Source organism: Tachypleus tridentatus, chromosome 10, assembly GCF_004210375.1.
Source record: "Tachypleus tridentatus isolate NWPU-2018 chromosome 10, ASM421037v1, whole genome shotgun sequence".
In the NCBI taxonomy this organism is placed as follows: domain Eukaryota; kingdom Metazoa; phylum Arthropoda; class Merostomata; order Xiphosura; family Limulidae; genus Tachypleus; species Tachypleus tridentatus.
The window spans coordinates 48,441,764-48,463,451 of NC_134834.1; the positions used below are offsets into that span (position 1 = coordinate 48,441,764).

At 32.2% G+C, this 21,688-nt stretch overlaps 1 protein-coding gene and 1 long non-coding RNA gene across 5 annotated transcripts in view; both read right to left on the minus strand.

Annotated features, from left to right (window-relative positions):
- LOC143229213 (uncharacterized) overlaps positions 1–6,226 on the minus strand; it is a 314,530-nt gene extending 308,304 nt beyond the window's left edge. For all 4 annotated transcript variants that reach the window (XM_076461217.1, XM_076461214.1, XM_076461211.1 and 1 more), the window contains exon 1: positions 6,143–6,226. The gene's annotated coding sequence lies outside the window, so the exon portion shown is untranslated. The remainder of the gene's footprint in view (positions 1–6,142) is intronic.
- A 13,166-nt stretch (positions 6,227–19,392) lies between these two features.
- Positions 19,393–21,559, minus strand: LOC143228058 (uncharacterized). Its single transcript, XR_013015166.1, has 3 exons — positions 21,379–21,559; positions 20,629–20,845; positions 19,393–19,530 (listed from the first exon to the last, which is right to left on the minus strand). It is a non-coding gene; the product is annotated as an uncharacterized LOC143228058 (long non-coding RNA).
- Between the last annotated feature and the right edge of the window lie 129 nt (positions 21,560–21,688).

The window sequence follows — 21,688 nt, forward strand, 5'->3', positions numbered from 1 at the left end:
TTTTCATGGACTGTGGTGGCAAAATCGGTTTGATAAAGATCATTTTGGAAGAAGAGAAGAGATCGGTACACAAACCCGGTTTTTAGCGGTGTAACTCTGAAAACATTACGCTGTGTCGATGGAAAAGAGGGGAGGAGGCGATAACAAAGATAGGAATAAACTTTTCATCTAGATTATGGTAAAATAATCTTGAAAGAGATGTATTTGTTGAGTTACTAAATAGAAAACATGCATATTAATTGCCACATAATATGAACAAGAAATTCTCAACTACACAGATTGAGTCTCATATTTTCTTGGCTAATTTTCTTTTCTTTTGAAAAATTTCTTTAACTCGTATTGCAAATTAAGGTATTCTAAGACAATAACTAACTGTCTCAACTAACATTCATTGCGCATAGCTAGCGCTTTCAAAATTAAAAAAAAACTTATATTAATTGTTTTACTGCGTTTGTTTTAGAACAGTAAGTTTCATGTTTATCAAGAAGTAGCTCATACAGTAGAGCAATTGGGTGAGTAAATAAAAGGAAGTATTACAACACAATAAATTAAAAATTTAATTAGAATCGATTGATAGCTAAAAATTGTAGAACAATTGATTACAGACTGAATAAAGACAAAAACAAGTGATGACAACAGGCTGGGCTACAAATTTGATTGGTTAACAATATTTTATGGGTACTTTAATGTAAAAGTTCGCTTGGTGAGCAAATTACGACCAGTAATTGTAAAAGTAGATTAGGGTTAGTTGGATGTACCTTCTCCAACTGTTGTTGTGAGTTAATAACTGATTGGTTTTAAGAAGTTTGGTTTGTTCGTTTTCGAATTTCGCGCAAAGCTACACGAGGGCTATCTACGCTAGCCGTCCTTAATTTAGCAGTATAAGACTAGAAGGAAGGCAGCTTGCTAGTTTTGGAGTTCTATTGAAAGGTGTTTAGAATTTGACAGATGGAATACTTTATTTGAGAAGACGTGAAAATGGTTTGTGTGTTTTTTGGTATTCGTACAAAGCTGCGTAAGTATCGTTTACATTAAACGTCTCTTATTTCGAAGTAATAAATATGTAGAAGGGCAGCTAGTGTGGACCACCCACAACCAACTCTTCAGGTCCTCTTATCCAAGATTAGTGAGATTTGGCTGTCACTTTTGTAATACATCAGCTGTTGTCTGTAATTTCACAGTAAAGAACAGCATTCATGAGTTTAACAAAAAGTTATATTTTACGCTTGCTACTGACTGTACACCATAGTACAGTTTATTTCCACTTTTGTGAGATAACAAAATCAGCAAAAGTGTCCGTGGATGCGTGTATAACTTGTAACGATGAATCAAGGTTTTATGTTTCTACCAATGATAACATCTCAGTGAATGTTTGCGCCTGAAGACTCAGAAGTTGATGATATACTACAGGCAAACATCGTTGATTGCGATCCTTTCAGTTGTCGTTCAGTTATAATATGGGGAGACATGAGCATGATTCATTCTCAATGTTCAATTATCATTGCTTTTTAGAGTTCTGGATATAGTGCTTGATGATATATTCACCTTGTACTGGGTCCACGTTTATTGCCTTTTACATGGCGTAGTCCAATTACACTTTCTCCTGATGCAAGGTGATGTCACAATTGAGATAGTTTATCTCGAACAAGAAACCATATAAGTGTGATATTTTTTTTACACAGAACAATTATGAGATCTCACTGGACGTTTGTGCAGGTGAAATTCTCAACAACCCATATCAAGCTAGGAACCTTGGCATTGTACTTAGTCATGAATGGGGATTTGAAATTTTTATCCCCAATTGCACTATTGCAACACATAAGCTAAAACAGTCAAACCAGGGAATTCTTTGGCAAAAACAGTCTTTAATTTATAACTAATGAACGGAGAAATGAAACCCAGTCAGTTGTACACATCGCAATTAAAACTATGCCGACTTTGTCGAACGGAACAAGATCTCCCACCTCCAGAGGTTCGCCATGGCCAAGTGGTTAAGGCGCTCGACTCGTAATCTAAGGGTCACGAGTTAAAATCCCTGTTACACCAAACATGTTCAGCCGTAAATGCGTTATAAGTGACGGTCAATCCCACTATTCGTTGGTAAAAGAGTAGCCCAAGAGTTGGCGGTTGGTGGTGATGACTAGCCGGCTTGCCTCTCGTTTTACACAGCTAAATTAGGGACGGCTAGCGCAGATAGCCATCGTGTAGCTTTGAGGAAAATTAAAAAACAAACAAACAAACTCCCCTAAGGTCGTCCAAGTGATCTGAAGTATGGTTTCCAGTGACCACAAAAACAACAGATTATCAATGCAGGAGGCATGAACTTTAATATTTTCAGCACGTCTTTGAAAAAAAGTACAACTTTATCATACAAATTCTAACTGACAACTTTAAATTGTAGTGCACTTATATTGCATAGATAATCTCTAGCGATGTATTATTAATTAGAAAGACGCTAGGTGGGCACAATCCACAGATATACATTATGTTTCTATAACAAATAAAACATATTTTACATCAAATAATCACACATCCTCAAAACCTTAGATCTAGTGTTATGATATTCATTCTGCTTCAGTTTTTTCCTTAAATTTTAACCGTTTTTCAAAATCACAATTTGCTTCCATCATGACAACAGTTATTGACCTTCGTGTGACCTTGATCTTTATGTCACATCTATCTACAGTTAATCAGTTAGACTTAAGAGGGTGGATTTCTCATGCTCTGTTTAAAAGATGATTAAAATCAGAAACTTGTTCTAGTTATTTTGTTCGCAAATATACTTACACAGGAAGGAAAACGTATCTTCAGAGCTGTAATTAATAAATAAATTATTTTCTAAAAACTACATTCCAATTTTAGATTTGTTGTACATTTGGTTGAAGAGTAGTTTATACACTCCTGCTCCTAAAACTTTTGTAAATGTTATTTGAATTAAGCACAAAGCTACACAATGGGCTATCTATGCTCTGCCTACCATGGGTATCTAAATCCGAATTTTATCGTTGTAAGTCTGCAAACATACAATTGTTCTACTGGTGGGCGTTTTGTAGTAATCTGATATGTATTTTACTACAATTGATGTAGTTGGCTGGTAAATAACACAAAGTCGTAGTTTTAACAAATTACTAGATCGAATGAATAAAAAGTGATGATCAAAATTTGTCTAGTTTAACGTTTGGTTAGATGGATAAATGTGCTTAATAGTTACTGTAATTCAATAACCACGAATTAGAAGGAATAATTACTGTGCTGCAGTTGTTAGCTGATTTCATAAATGATAAATAGTAGCTGTTAGGGCATGGTGATTTAGTTGTTAAATTATGATGTCTAGTACCTGTTGAAGTACAACAATTGGCTAGTTTGATGTTTATCAAATAGTAACTATCACACAACAATAAATGTTTGATTTCATTCGCAATTATCAGTAGAGTAGTTCGTTAACTACATTGCGTAATTTGATTGGTTGAAAAATAGTTAGTCTAGTGAGTATTGGACTCGGAGCTTATTTGGTTGGATAATTTTCAGTAGATATTCCATTACAGATTTGTCGTATTTTATGTAGCGCAGATGCCAAGTAGTTTCAGACTTCAAAAATTATTTCACTAGAAACTGATAAATTCGTTAACCCTTCATATCAAATGATGTGTGTAGGCAGAACCATGTTCGGTACCATAACACATCAAAGTTGAATTACTGCACTGATGGTTATCCTATGATGAACACCGGTTGCTTGATCTTAGAAAGTGATCAGTGTAACGTGATATGTTAATCTACTTTTAGCACAACATATGGCTGGTAGTTATAATGGTGTAGTAGCTGTATACATTTTATTTGTTTGATGTATTGTTAATAATATATGTTGAAACTTCTTGGCCGGGTTGATTCATGACCAGTTGTTATTATAATAAAAATGTTTATCGATTGAAAGAACGTCAGTCTGTATAACATAAGTTTCAATTGATATAAAGATACATTTTCAATGCTTTAGTTTCTTGCTTGAATATTCCCTAATAACAGTGATGTGAAATAAACTTATAAACTGACAATATTTTATTGTGTGAGCGCATAATTATGTGACGCTTCATAATGTTTATAAAACCATACAAGTAAAATACATTTGATTCAAACCCCATACTGATGTGCAGATCCTTAGGTTTATACTTAGAGCTTCTTAAACAAAAGTCTGGTGACTCTCATTCTATATTTTCATTTGGAAATTGTCAACTATATTATTAAGAAGCTATAACACGTGTCTTCGGAAATTTGATATTCTAATATGTGGGTAACTTTGGTGTGTCCAGCGCTTGGACAGCATTAAGTTTCGGAGTTACGATGCTAAGATCAGGGGCTCGATTCCTTTCGTTGAACACGGCAGATAGATCGATGTGGCTTTGCTATAAAAAATATTCACAGACACGTAACATAACATTGGTGTAGATGCATTTTCGTTACAAACTCGCCGATACTCGTGCCGTACCAGGCTCTCTTCTTCCCATATCGACCACAATTGTTACTAACGACTGTTGTCCGACAAAACTTACAATACTTTGAAAAAAACTGAAAGATTTCTGAGCATTATTTTAAGATATGAACTGTTAAAACAATACCATCGCTTGAGATATCGCTTGATGAACCAAGTACAGTTCTCACTTTTGGTAGTAACTATCAAATTAAATTATAGCTAATTTCGACTTAATTATTTTTAATAGTTAAGATAAACAATGTATGTTAACTGGAATTAGGTCTATTTTTATATTTTGTTTTCTTACAGATTTTAGTGCATTTGTTCTACATGTTCTGTACTTAAACAATAATATATTAAACAATTATACTTCATTAATGAAATTTACAACATTTTTTTCATGATCCAACTCCAAACTTATCCTCCTTCGAGGATACAAATATCTCTTTACGAACATTCTCTAAAGGCGTTACACATCTTACTGTTTGTTCTTCTATCAAGTGGTCACACTAGGTACTCCTAACTCTTTTAAAATACTACGTTGAATATTGACATTCGTTTTATTTGTTTGTTTATACTAAGCACAGAGTTTCACAATAGCTTATCTGTACTCTGTCCAACACGGGTATTGAAACCCGGTTTCTAGAGTTATAAGTCCGCAGATATACTTCTCTGCTACTGGGGAGCTTGAGATTCGAAGTAAAGCAGATTAATCTCTTTTTAGCCTACGACAATCATCAGACTATTCTAAGTGCTCACAAAATGTAATGATAATTTATAATTTTACCCTCCTTTTGGATAAATTATTTAATTTGAGACTGTCAAGTGAAAAGTATCTTATTTCTCAATATATCAGTATATTTTAAACTTTTTTACATTGAATTACGAAAGTTGTACAGTTATGTGTGTGTTTAATGGAACTTGATAAATAAATAAATCATATTAAATTGACTTTTACCTATTTACTTCATTTTACCCTCTATTTATACTATGAATTCATCCTGCTACTCCTGTAAGCTCCATCACTTATTAGATATTATGCATCTGGATGTATTGTAGTTTTAGGTAGCTTAAATTTTGTTATGTCATAACCTATCTTAACTACAAGTAGCTTGCATCTATCGTGTCGTATCTTGTTCAGATAATAGCAGATTACTTACTTTCTCCTTCAAACGTATGTTAAAATGTGTCTATTGCACTGAACCAGCAGATAATATACATGGAAAACTGATCTCTAGTTCGTAGCATATATTATCATCATTGATGTTATATATATTTTATTGTATATAGTCCGTGAACACTCTCTCCACGACATGACATGACATGCTGTTTCATTAAACTTAAGTTGAAAGTAATCATTGCCGTTTATAAGGAGGTAATTAATATATCTCAAAAATCTCATAAAACTTTTATAACTAAGGTGTTACTGACAAACTTATGATTCTGAAAAGAAGAGGTACACGTAAAACTCGTCACTTAATCTTCAACCTAAATAACTGAACAATTGATTACCAGATTGCTAAGGCTTTACGGATAGAGTACGTTCTAAAATCTCGAGATTTTACTTTAAAAAATACGATTAAAAATAAATTCTGAAGACAAGAACATATATAAAAAACACCTTCAATATAAAATTAGGGTACACTGATCATACAAGTTTTTTTGTTTTTAACTTACCAGAAATTCTGCTTTATATATGCGTTTTCATACACTCTGTCTCTGGTAGTGATTAGTAGAGTTCACTTCTTGGAGGAAGTGCGCCTGTGTATCTGTGTGAAGAAACTGGTTTCACGCCGCAACCGTTAAAGCGACCGCCGAACAGCGACAACTGGTGGAAATTTAGGAGAATGAACAATATAGATTGAGGTTTGAGTGGAGAGAAGAAATTATACTAAACTACCTAAAGTTTTTGGCGGTAGGAATTTAATAGAGTACATGGGTATTAACCAGACAGTTGATTAAAATAACTTACGTAAGCAGATTACATATAAAAGAGAAAAAAAAACTCAGTGCGATAATGAGATGTCGAGATGAAATTTCGATTGTAATTTTGACACGAATAGATTTGTTCGATTATTAAATTTCACATAAAAGTACTCGAAGACTATGTGCGCTAACTGTACCTAATTTTGAAAGTGATGGAAAAGGCATATCGCTAACGCTTGGACTACTCTAATCGAATATTGGGATTGATTGTCACATTACAAATCCTCATGACTGGAAGGAATAGAGACAAATAGAAAGTTGTTACAGTTTATTAGAATCTTAATTTTCTGGTCGTAATGCAACTTTGAGAAAACTAGACGTTCGTCTGTTTTTTTAGGGTTTTTAACTTGGAAGTCAGATTGTAGCTTTAAGATAAAAACATTTTTATCTTTATTGCGATTTCCTTGTAGAGTAAGAATTTGACACTGTGTAGGATAAATATATTCAAAATCGAAATGAAGGACTTGGATTTTAATTTTTAAGTTGAACATAGTGACTCACAACTTAGAGATTATTTCATAAAGCTATAGTGGCTCCTATTCTAGAATTGACGGTCGAGAGAATTATAAGTAAAGAAAGAAAAAAAAATCTGAATATTTTATATTTCTTCAAAAGTTGTTGGGAGTTCATCGGATATAAGTATACACCTTAGGTTTATTTTCACATACTGTTTTGCTACATAATGCTAAAATATGTAATACTGAGGATATAGATTTTTTTTCTCTTATTAACAAGAATTAAACTTCGCACCAGATGAATGCACTGTGCTCTGGGGATCAATTCATTAGCATCTGAAAGCCAAATACTTTTGTGACAACTTGAACCACCACATTCATCCCTATTATAAGCAATACCCATTTTCTGCCCTTATTTGAAGGTGGTGGGACGACAACTTTTTGGCACTAGATTTTATTTAGTAATCCAATTTTGCAAATTGTTAATGAAAATTGAACCCGTGACCTATTGCAGGCCTATCAGCTGTCTTTTGTTTTATACCATAACACCCTTTCTGTACGAGAGGAGACAACAGCAGAGGTGTTATAATATAAAATAAAAGATATATAATGGTTGCGTTCAAAACCACAAAATGTTTCAGATTCTACCCACTAACTATTAATTTACATTCGATATATGGAAATATCATGGGGTATTGCAGAAAATCCATTTTCTGTCCTTTTGTTCTAAATTAGAGAAAAGAAACATGATAAAACATACAAAAATCAGTTTTGTTGCATTTTCTATTAAATCCATATAGCCATCGTGTAGTTTTGCTCTAAATTCAAAACAAACCAAACTTTAAAGGTTAACAAGTACAGTCAACTGAAGTCACAATTTATTGTGAAAGTTTTCGTAGTCCAAGTATTTTATATTTCTACACGAGGTGTAAACTGTTACGATAATCTGTAAAACTATTTATTAGCATACAAATATTACTTCTTACAAACACCATTACTTTCATAGAAGATTAAACATTTTATTTTACGATTCTCTAATGTAGGGGTTTGGAAAGTGTATTAAGAATTTTAATAAATGTTGTTAAGAAATTAGAAAATTTCTCTCATTTTCTTTTACTGAAAATACCCATTGTGTTGGTACACGTGTGTGTGATATAGATTAACAAATTTTATTCCCTGCAGTGGTTGTTTACGATCTCTGAAAGACTTTCAGTAAGTACATACATTATGTTAGGAAATTAGAACTGGAAGTTTCGATTCGAAGAGCAGGTGTCCGTGAAAGACCAGTTTTGTGAGATTTCTACTTATATTAAGTTGTATTAACAATTTTCAAAATTATTCGAGAAAGGCTTACAAATTAACCAGTTTGTTATAAGTTAAAACGGCACATTGCATACGAACGTGCATGTGCTCAATGATGAGGAATTACCTACATTATTTGATCCTTTTTTTTTTTCAGTGTAATTCCGGTTAAGCGACAGTCTGAGAAAATGATCAAGAGCAGGAAACAATGTTTTGTTTTAAATGTCTTTCAAAGAAATTTTGCATATTTTATATCGAAAAAAATGTATTTGGAAATATAAGGAGTCTTAATAACAATGTAAATAATTTTAGTGTAAAAAATCTAATTTATATTCATTTTCTTACAGTTTAGCTTTATTCGTGCAAGACTAGTCAAGCTAGTATGTGCAAGATGACTGAAAAACTTGGATTTTATATACTATTACAAAAACAAAATTATATTACATGAAATATAGCTTGACCTTTTCTTGTTCATCTTGTAGCAAAAAAAAAAAAAAAACCAGCAAAAATCCCACTTCAACCGTAGGAGTTGTTTCTGACTTCCAAGAGTTATCGATTACTAAATCTAAGTCTAAACAGGAGTGACAAATGACAGAAGAAAGAATACAGCTCTTGACTAAGTGATGACCTTGTTTCAATTTGTCCGAAGCTTTAGAGTGGCAATTACGTTGTGAGGGTCGTGTTGCGGGAAGATAGCGAACTGGCTGACAAGTATTTACATCCTGATACTTTCAAATTTATAACATAATATAAGACAGCTCTGTCTCGTCATTTATGGATAAACTGAAATTTGTATAATAAAAAAAATTCCTGGAAAAGAACTGAAGATGAAATGCTTAAAAAACTACGAATGCCTTTATCGTCACTGATCTTGTTTCATAATTTTTGTTATAAGATTAAGTATTTTTGTTACCACTGGATCAATGTCATACTTGTTTATTTTCTTCGACGTATAAAACACACTATTTGTGGTTCTGTTACAAGTGTGGCATTTAATCCTGCTATTTTGTTAAGAATAGCCGCAAACGCCGTGTGAACTGCTGACCAGTCACCGTCTCTTTGGACAGAAGTTATAAATTAGGGATGGCTATGCCTGTATTCTTGGGGTCTCTAACATGATCATTTAGTTAGTATGTGGAACATGATACTGTTTAGGTTGAAAATACTATTAAAAAACAATTGTGGCCTTCACTGATAAGATATTTCCAAGTTATAACGTTAAGGTAAATACTAATTTCAATTTATTTTCTCGTATATCAGCTATATATAGATATGTAACAAACACTTTCGACGTGAAGCTTTCTTCAGTTTTTTTATTTAATACTATGAGTAGGTTTACAGTTTTTACACACGCTTGGAATAATGTTATAAAACTGCTTATTACGTTTTATTGTCTTGCACTTTTTACAATGTCTGTAAATTATAGCTCTCAATACTTGTTACATGGACTAACAGTTAAAGTGGCCATTGCTGAATAAAATACTTGAGTAAATATAGATTATAACAAGACATTTTAAATATTTCAGAATTCTATATTTAACCTTGGATTTCTGAATACGAAAACAAAATGCCCACCGTGGCTATCGAAATGCGATTTTTAGCAGTTTAATCCATCGGGTAAACCAACTACTGAAAAGTTGTTCCTGCGGTTTTTGACTACATCAAGTAATATTATAATAAACAGAAACATAACACTTAAGTTCCTGTCCTGAACAACTTAGAAAACTACTATATCAATATTAAATTAAACAGATTTTAAAGTTATTCACATATTAAGTCAGAATAAGTTGAACTACACAATGAGTAAGAAATATATACACAATTGTAGCAGTAGGTATCGACCGGTGCTGACAGAACACAGTCCAGTGGTAATGTTCCGAACTGTAGAATTATGGTTCCTTAACTCGCGTCCCCTTATTAAAACGAGAAATCATGCCATGCACCTAGAAGCTATGGTGCGTTATAAGAGTGACGGTCAAATCCTGCTATTTTATTAGAGTATCTGAATTACTGTCGGTGTATGGTATTGACTAGATGCCATCTTCTAGTTGGTCACTCCAAAACTAAGGAAGACTAACGTTGATAGTTATCGGATAGTTTTTGAGGAATGCAACAAACAAATGAGCAGTGTTAAATTAAAAGTAATACTTATCTAAATATAGATGAGGATCATAATTTTAACGTTTTGAATATATATTAATATATTTCAGCTCCCTCTCCCTGAAAGTAACAGATAAAATAATTAACAATAAATTTTAAGAATCTTAATGGACACAGCTAAATTAGGGTTTTCTTAAAGACCTAATGTAAAGAAAAAATCTATTCAATAACATTTATACGTAAGCAGAAATGTATAAATTGCGAGAGAAATTGTATTTTAACACGAGGAAACTAAAGAATAATATAGAAAACTTTACCTTAGAAAAGAAAGTTATTCTAAACTTTATACAGACATTTGAGATAACATTCACAAAAACTAACCTAAACCTAAATCGAAATCCAGCTGAAACATGTACCGGCACTCAGGTTAGTCACATGGTTAACATATTAGATAATTATATTCATTATACTATATTGTTATTGTACAAAATATCATTTTGCTAAAACTCCTTATATTTTATTTTATGAAAAATTATTTGACTTATGTTACTCACACTATTCAAAAATTAAAACATAATCCAATTGTTTTACAGATATGGCAATACAAAACCACTATTACAAAAGTATGTCAATGATCGCTATTAGTTCATTGTTACGAAAATCTCTAACGCCAAAGTTTTGTGATCTAATATATGCTATATTTAATATCTTCTTACAACATTCTATCATTTTTAACTCTGAAGCGAATCACAGTGACTAGAAATGAGATAAGATGTTATATATCGAATGAATGGATTATGACCACTTACAAAAGACTGTTAGGAACTGGTTAGAAGTTATTTAGACATTTGATTAAAGCCAATAATCATCCAAAGATATGAATAGACGACATATATCTGTCAATTCTAATTAATTGCAAGTGCAAATTACTTGTTACAAAACTCAGATGTTTGCAGCTAGAACTGGACGCCGTGTGAATGTACAGACGTTTTAGAATTCACAAGACAGACTTCTAATCCAGCCTTCTAGTGACAAGCATTTTGTTCACAGCACAACAATAAACAGTTCGCATGCGTAAGTGCTAAAGATATATCTATTGTACAATCTATGGTACAATATTTGTTTACAGATAAGACGCGTTTCAGAGAGATAATAGGCGTATATTCAGTGGAAGAGACTTTTATAATAATACTCTTATAATAAAAAGACTTGCAAATAATACTACTACTGCCACTCAATAAACGAATCACATCATGTAACATATGTTATTGCAATTGGTTCTGAATGAATAACAAACCGGTCAACATATTCCTTGTAAAATAATTCATCATGTGAAATTATCTACGCAGTCTTAACCAAGTTTGTTATGGTGCACCTCGCTGGATCTCGTCAAGTGATTTCAAACACTAAAGATGTCCTGAAAACACGTGTTACTTCGGGACCTTATCACCATCATCCTGACAACGTTTTCTTTGTTGTTACCAACATGCTTTGTGCTGAAATGTCATAGAATATAAAGGCTTTAAGCTTCCTCTACCAAATGGTTATTTATGAGAGTAGACAGCATGACTAGTAATTTGTATTTCAGACTACGTCAGATAGTCTGTTTTAGTTTACAGAAATAATATTTCATTACCTTAACTAAAGAATCACATACAATGACCACTTAATGGTTTAGTAAAATGTACAGTGTTATTGTTGAAAGTAATACTTGATTCATTTAGTTCATGAGGTTTTACTTGTATTCTACAAAATACCATATATAATGGTTTTAATCTAATTTTACATCAGACGATATGATCACATTTATATTTTGTTTGTTTGTTTGTTTTTGAAATTCGCAAAAAGATACTCGAGGGATATCTGTGCTAGCCGTCTCTAATTTAGCAGTGTAAGATTAGAGGGAAGGCAGATAGTCATCACCACCAACCGCCAACTCTTGGGCTACTCTTTTATCAACGAATAGCGGGATTGATCGTCACATTATAACGCCCCCAAGACTGAAAGGTCGAGCATGTTTGGCGCGACGGGGATGCGAACCCGCAACCCTCACACTACGAGTTGCACGCCTTAATACGCTTGGCCATGCCGGGACCCACATTTATATAAAAAGTGTTCGGTTTTTGTTGTGTACAATGTCATTGAACTAACGTTATTTAAACTATTATGATTTATTATACTAGGAAATTCTAATAGGAAGGCAACTATGTATTTTTCATTTTAGTTATTGCTCGATGAAATATTGTCTAACACGTAAAAAGATTAAAATATTAAAGTTCTGGTGATTAGGAAGTAGAAAAAATGAAATGAAAATCCTAAACATCTTTCTGTCTCCTGTTTGACATACAGTAGCAAAGTATTAAGAAGACAATGCCCTTTGGTCAACGTTATGGAAGTGACTAAAGTTATTAGATCCTGACCTATCCTCTTCATCTGAAAAGTGTCATAATAGCGTGACTTAACAACAGTATAACTTTATTCTTGTTTTTCATGGATATGTCTTAAAAGTAGCAAAAACAGTAATACAATGTAGGAAACAAACAACGTTATATATAAAGGGAATCACAGACAACTAAGGTATAAAAAGAAAAGAAAAAATAATGCTTGTGGGCTGTTAAAGTCTTGGTAAATGATGCATCAGTAATCTTAGGTAAAAAAACAACAACTTATTAATGCAAATATAATTATAGTGTTTTATAACTAAATAATCGTTTATTTCACCATGAAATGATTAATAAAATACATTATTTTCTCTAATAACCGTAATATATTTTGATTAATCAAGCTTTGTTATTAATACAGCAAATCTTTATTTTGTTTTGATTTATTCAGTAACTTAAGCTACGTTATCTAAATTTCGATTTGCTCTTTTGTGAAAAAAAATATTTTAAATCAAAAACTTTCAAAATGTACGCAAAAATAAATAGTGAAATAACATGTTTTTAAAAACCAAACCAATTTTTTTTCTACTATTGGGATGAGCAGTGATTACGGGAGCTTGACTGTCAATCTGAGGTTTCATGGTTCACGTCTCGTTACTGTGAAATAACGTTACTGCGCACTCCGTACTTTTAGGGCGTAAATGTGTTATAATAGTGATTATCAAATACCACTATTTGAATTGTCATTTTGCTGACAAACATTTAATAGCTTCCTGAGAATTGCGCTATAAAAACTGAAGTTAAAATATTACTCCTAATTACTCCATTTTCATATGTATAGTTTGACTTTTTTGTTTTAGTATAAAGGATAAACATAAGAAATGAAACAATCAAGAACTTTAAAAATAGACACGATGTAGGAATTCTTACATCTTCACACCATGGCCAAGTAGTTAGGGTACTCTACTCCAAACCTGAGGATCGAGGGTTCGAATCTCTGTCACACCAAACACACTCGCCCTTTCAGCTATGTTGACGTTATAACGTGACGGTGAGTCCCACTATTCATTGGTTTATTCGTGAATTTCGCGCAGTGCTACACGAGGGCTATCTGCGCTAGCCGTTCCTAATTTAGCAGTGTAAGACTAGAGGGAAGGCAGTTAGTCATCACCACCCACCGCCAACTCTTTTACCAATGAATAGTGGAATTGACCGTCACATTATAACATCCCCACGGCTGAAAGGGGGAGAATGTTGATGCCATGAGATTCGAACACTGCTAGTGTAGGTAATCTTCATGTAGCTTTGCGCGAAATTTTAGAATAAACAATTTAACTGTAATTCAACAGCTGCAACCAACTGTAATACAGTGAAACAAAACGAGATAAAAAGTATGAAAAACAGACTACTAGAGATGTGATACGTGAAACGTGTTCCTTAAAGCTAGTATTTCCTCAAAAAGTGTAATAAAATCAATAATAGTGGGTCGTTCAATATTGGAAACTTATGTCATATTTCCAATAATGCCTTTCACCAGTCAAGTCACTTCTTGAGCTGTAATAATAAATACACAGGGGTTATAAATACCACTACCTTAATATATTGTAATCCACTTTTAATAATGAATGCTGTTCTACAAATTTTGCTCTCGGATATGTTTGTTTATACTAATATGTGTGGTCTGGATGCGCCACTCCAAGGTGTTAATACTGTTTCTTGGAAACCAAGGAGCAGACGGTGATATACTTGGGTAGAAAGTATAAAACATTTTATTTGCATCTATTTCATTGTGTTTAGTTAAAGACTTTTGACATTTTTGTTCATTTAAGCTTTCAAATACACCATATACCAACACTCCATAGACAGGCTCTGTGCCCAATACACTCAATACATCTCATTATAAAACACCTATCACATTAGGCCAGCACAACATAATTATGGTCAAATTGCTCATTAACCCGTCTCAATAGCCATATTACTCCCAATGTTTAGATATTATTTGTCATTTTTCTCTATCATAATGTCAGGTACTCTGTGTTCTTTTTAAAAAAACACATATCTATCTTTCAGTTGTAAACATCATAGTACAATGCGAATGTTTGATGTTAGGGCATTTATTTATTTTCTATTCCTTTCAGTTATGAAATCATTATTTCAACAATTGCCTATAAATGAACTGATTTTAACACACTTCTGGTCGAGAATTTGTATTTATAAAATCGTTTAGTATCAATACTTCATTTATATGAGTTTATAAAAGAAACACATCAGTCACTTTCAAATTTTACTTTGAGGGTTTAAAATAATGTTTACATGGAAGTGAATAAATATTAGTCAAAAGAACACTTTCATCTTGTTCCATTGCGCAAGCAGGGAAGACGTTTAGCCAAGTAAGGTAGCTATAGTCTTTTCAAGTGCATAGAAGAGAAGACATTTAAGCCAAGATTACGGCCTTTTCAAGTACCTAGAAGGGAAAACCTTTGGGTAAGTAAGGTTGCTATGGTCTTTTGAAGTGCGTAGAAGGGAAGACGTTTAGCCAAGTAAGATAGCCATGGTCTTTTCAAGTGTATAGAAAAACAAAGCATTAAGTTATGAAGCTACAGTGTTGCCATTAACGAATAAAGATATGTGTAAACAAATCAGTTTATAGAACTGTAAATAACTCGATTGATAATTGTAAACAAAAGGGAATCAAATCTCTGATTTTAACGTTGAAAATCCTAACATTTACCATTGTCTCACCTGTAGACAGTACAAATGAGACAAATGACCGTTTCAGTATCTGTAACCGGATCGTCTCTGTCAGAGAATTAATCTGGAACATATTATAATTGGAGTTATGACAATTAATTTATCTATTGTATAAATGAAATCACAAACTTTTCTTTCAAACCCGTAAAGCTTCTTGTTTGTCTTGAAATAAACAATGAAATTATATTCAATGGTTGTAAAGGGTCTCAAAGTAAGAAAGTACTGATATACTTTTTGTAGTTGTGAGGAGGCTTCTATCAGTAATAAAAAAACAACAAATTAATCCATTTCAAAAGTGTTACTACACTTTCAGGTGAAAGCTTAAGTCAGTCGTAATTAAAAAACGAAACAAATATAGTTAATTTCTATATTTGTATTAAATTTCAATATTGTAAGTGAAGTATTACCAATTTTTTATTATAAAACGAATTTCACAGATTTTCATTTTTAAAATCTTAAGTTTCGAGAACTTACTCAGTAGTTTTGCACGTTGAGTAAGTAGACTTAAATATAATTTTTGTGTATGTTTCTGAATAACAATATAAATATATTTGTATTTCTTTAACTTAATGATTTTCGTCTATCGCTTACCAATAATACTGTTGCAAGGCATTTGTACGACTCTTTCATCTGAAGTTCCGCAATTCAACATTCCCAAAAATGTCCGTTTCTTCGGTTTTAACCTTCAATGCAAACGACTGAAGAAAACTCTACAGCTTATCTCATTATACGTTTGTATATGTGTTCTTTTGTTTTCTAGTTTCGAGGTTTGTATCAATAATTATTTTCTGGTTCAACGAAACTATTTCTTAATTTATGTACTTCGGTTTTCATCACTTTAAGCATGAGTTCATAAGATTTACAATTCTTTGATTATGTATGTGAGTTAAAGAGCATCTGAGAAAAATTCTTCTCGTACTTTACAAAATGAAAATGAATTGACCATCATTAATTCTGGTTGTGCTTTTGATTCACGGTCATTAATAACTGAAGAAACTGTAATAACACTACACCTAAAACTTATTATTCAGTCTGCCTGCGAATTATGGCTAAAAACGTAAGTGTTGTTTCAAACGTAGTTGCAGTGAGTTGCTATGTGAGTAAATAGAAAAAAATTAGAAACTTGTTTGTAGTTTTAAATACAAATTCGTGTTAGTGATTTCAGTCTGAAGTGAAGCTGTTTCAAAAGTATGGATTGTATGCAGGACTAAACGACTGTGACATAAGACGAATCTTTGTGTTTTTAAATGTGGATTCGTATTAGTGGACATAAAGATCAGCGAGGTGTTGCAATGGGATATATTTAGCCGTAAATTTATGTGATGGTTGTTTTAGACATAAAGGGAAGAGATAATGTGTATAATATGTATTGGAAAATTTATAGTTTTAGACTCTGATTGGTTATAGTGCCCTTAATGAGCAGAAAATTTATGTGAAATTTTAGATAAAGGAATAGATAATGTGATTGTTGTTATAGTTTTAGACGTAAAGACATAAAGGGAAGAGATAATGTGTATAATATGTATTGGTTATAGTGCCCTCTCTGATTAGAAAATTTATGTGATTGTTGTTTTAGACATAAAGGGAATAGATAATGTGTATAATATGTATTGGTTATAGTGACATAAAGGGAATAGATGATGTAGAAAATTTATGTGATTGTTGTTTTAGACATAAAGGAATAGATAATGTGTATAATATGTATTGGTTATAGTGCCCTCTCTGATTAGAAAATTTATGTGATTGTTGTTTTAGACATAAAGGGAATAGATAATGTGTATAATATGTATTGGTTATAGTGCCCTCTCTGATTAGAAAATTTATGTGATTGTTGTTTTAGACATAAAGGGAATAGATAATGTGTATAATATGTATTGGTTATAGTGCCCTTAATGAGCAGAAAATTTATGTGATGGTGATTTTAGACGTAAAGGGAATAGATAATGTGTATAATATGTATTGGTTATAGTGCCCTTAATGAGTAGAAAATTTATGTGATGGTGATTTTAGACATAAAGGGAATAGATAATGTGTATAATATGTATTGGTTATAGTGCCCTTAATGAGCAGAAAATGTATATGATAATAGTTGTAAAACTTAGAAGAATAATGTTGTTTTTTAAAGTGAGGTATAAACAGGTGCGTTACAAACTGTTCAATCTCGATAACTAATACTTCTCCAACTTAAAAAGGAAATAGTTTACCTGAGACTCCTAAAGAGGAATTAAAGCAGATTAAACATGAGGATTGTATATAGATCTGGTCAGATTGTGTTTCAATAGTAAACAGATGTTTGATAAGACAAAAAAATCAAACATAGCTACTTAATTATACTTCGCTTCTTTCACTAATCTTTATAACGCTGATGCAAACACGACATCAGATGTACATATATTTTAATAAGATTCTATTGTAAAGGATAGGAATATTTTTCTTTCAGGAATCCAATTCAAGCTCTAGGCTTTGTTCTGTGACCTTCAGACTACCAATATCCCACAATATGCTCTAATCTTACGTAACACCTTCAAAAGTCACGTTACTGAATATTGTGGTGATTTCCAGTCTTTTTTTGAAATATTTAAACAAATATACATTAAGAATTTGCACTAAGTTATTAGTTTTTATTATAACTTTAAGTACAAAATATGTACTTAAAAACGTCATGGTTAACTTTACTTATTTTCATTAGTCATTCGAATTTTGCTAATCCTCTTGGAAAGTTTCGCAGTTTAGCAATATGATCAGCTTTCTGTTGTTGTTTTTTTTTCCTTCATTATTAACAATTAACATTAAGAATATGTTAAACAGCCAATGTAATCGGAAGTCAAGTTAACAATATTTAGTTACTATGGAAATACCAGTTAAAATGTCGTTTCTGTTATATTCTTGTTCAAAGAATTTCATTAGCTCACTAGTTTAGTAAAAGTCCCCCTTTGGTACAGTGGTGAATTTACGGATTTACAACGCTAAAATCAGGGGTTCGGTTCCCCTCGGTGAACTCAGCAGATAGCCCGATGTGGCTTTGCTATAAGAAAAACATACACAGTTCAGTAAGGTTTTTGTTTATTTATTAATTATGGAGAATAAAGTAAGAACAGAGATTAAGTGGCTTGTGAAATCGCTAGAAAACTGCGCTTTTTTTAGGGTTATATTAATTTTATGAAGATAAGTGTTGTAGATGAATAGAAATTAATTGATAGCATCACCAGAGCACTTGTGTAGTTTGTACCTTTTTATAAAACATAATTTTATGAAATGAATTATTGATGTTTCTTTATAAAAAATATAAAAAGTCAGTTATTAGCAATCACTTTATGATCATTTTATTATAATAAAGAAGAAAAGAAAAATCGCTTTCCTGATAGATTTGTAAAAATATTTTGTTCAAAAAGCCTTTCGAACTACGAAAGTGATTTTTCAGAAGGTTAATTGCATTTTTTTTTATTTCGAGTGCCCCTAATTACCATCAGCAGAACCGTACACGTGTTTTTATCTAGAAAGATGCACAAGGACAGAAACAGATAATATAAGTATAAAACAAAGACATATACAAGGCTCGATTTTTACCAGTTTGTGACACTAAAGTAAAAGTGTGTATGTATGATTTTGTTATAGCAAAACCACAACAGGCTATCTACTATGCTCACTGAGTTAAATGGAACCTCCTGATTTTAGACTTGTAATTAAGTAAAAGTCGTTATGTAGCATCGTCTTACTACATATTCTACTGTAAGGTGTTATCAATATAGATATGTATCTCACAATGGTTGTTGTGATATTCGTTTCTCTAATAAATTCAGATGTCTCTTTGCCGAACACAGTATTTCTCATTCTCGGTTATTTTATTACCGACAGTCACTTTTACCAAGACGTGAGGATCGAAATTACGAAACCAGTAATCAACCATCAAACAGAAATTAAATCCATAATGTTACATGTTATTATTTGTATTTCGGCTGCTTCTTTTTGATAGCATAAACGTCATATGGAGGTAGCGTCGCTGGCCAGTGAGATAGAACACAACCGACAATCTCATAATTACGTTGTGACGTAAGTCGATCTCGCAGTGACGTAAGTCGGTGTGCCTTTCCTGGTACAAACATACATATATTTATACATGTGTGTGTGTTTATAAGTAAAATAAACAGATATTCTATAACTATAACATTCATAAATTGTTTATGAATACATATAAAGAAAACTAAAATGTCACAACCGAGGCAAATAAAGTGAAATAAACTCGACGACCATAGAACAAGTTTAAATGGTACAGCGATTCTTGTTTTCTAGAAATAACGGTTTACTTCTCAATACGTGACTTTTAAGAATTTCGTGCTGCGATATTTAAACTTACATTTTAGGTCTGAAGTCCTTGCAGTTACATTGCTTATTTATGGCGTATTTAACTTTTCTAATAAAATCATTTTTGCACCTGGCTCGTGGGATTTTCAATAACATATAATGTACTTGAAGCTAAACAGTGAACACTATTAGCTTCACTAATAGTTATTTAGTGAAATAACACCTCTATATTGGTGTGTGTGTGTATAAAACATGTATAGAACGGATAAATATCGCAACAATTTTAACCCTAATGCTGTGTGACCTTTTTGAAATTAATCATGGGGTAATAAGAGGTAAATAAACCGTTTATTGCCATTGTCCTTACAAAAAAACAAATCTAAGTTTCTGTTAAGAAAACCTACCAAACATGTTCCAATTGTTCCATACTTGTTCATCTCCAAGTGGCAAATCACAGGTTTACCACTACACCTAATCAGTTTAAAAAATATGTAACTTTGACATTATTATCATATGAACTTTTCTAAGAAAACTAACTGAAATGTTGCCGTAGAAAATACAATATAAAAGATTTAAGCTGCAAAAATTAAACTAAGAAACGCAGGATTAATCTTTACAGTACTAGCTGGGTCTCAGTTACCAGGTAATTTTATTGATTTGTGTATGCTTCTGATAACAGTTTAACTTCATATCTACATCATTTGAAGTTTATAATAACATTTGTGTAACACTTTTATCATAAGAAAGTAAGAGACGTATAATATAGTTCTATTTAATTCTTACTCACGTTTAGAAATTCATTTTCGTAGTTTTCGTGTTATTATGTGACACTGATTAATAAAATAAGTTTTCCATTGAACTTTGCACAAATCTACTCGGTGCCTACCTGCTCAAGCCTCAACCCCCTCCAACTTTTGAAGTTATAGACTAGTGGAAGACAGTTAGCCATCGCTCGCTACAAATTCTTGGTCCACTCTTTATCAACCAATAACGGAATTAACTTTCGCCATGGTTGAAGTGATGAGCATTTTCGGTAAAGGGTTTCGATCCCATGGCCAGCATATTGCGAGTTGAACGATCTAACCACGAGGCCATGCAAATAACTGTCAGGATATAAATATTCCTATTTTCAGTTCAGCTAAAATCTAAAAGATGAAGACAATAATTCCCAAAAGTCTAAGTTTTTGATTTTGAGGTAATTTTACAAACTGGTAAATGTTATATATTTACATGTGTAGCTATCATTTATAAATGACAGATATTTAGATTTAAAATCTGAGGTGTAAGAGAATTAGTTAATTCACTTTCGCCCTGCTCACTGTTTTATGGTTAAGCTTAGTGGAAAAACCAACAAAAAACATTATATTAGATACTCGCTTCGCGTAATAAAATAAGTAAATAATAGTAATGTTGAAATTAGACTTAGAACGATTAGTTCCTCGCAATACATGATACTATAATATATCATTTCAGGATTTATAATTGAATAATTAAAACCTAGCCTTGAACACGTTGTTTTCAGTCCTACAGTCATTCGTTGAGTTAATTATGAAAAGGTCTGATATCTTCAGGGTTTATTTTATATTAGTTTTATTTATATTATATAAAACTGTACAGAGAAAATAAGTAAACAAACCTGATAACAGCAACAAAAACAGCTAATAAAAAGCCCTTAATCAACGTGAGAGGGTTCACAGTGTCACAGATTTGAGTGTGTGGAGAAACGGAACTAGGCCGAGATAGCCTACTCTCACCAGCCGAGCGTTGAAAGTTCTACCTGTCTAACGCCCAGGATGCCATGTAAAGGACGGTTGGGACTAAATCTGAAAAAGAAAGCTGAAGTGAGAATGGAAAATTTTGTTATTGACAAAAATGGAATGAATTAGTAAACTCGAAAATAATTTAAATCTTAGGGTTTATTAAACTGTGATACTTTTAAAGTTGGC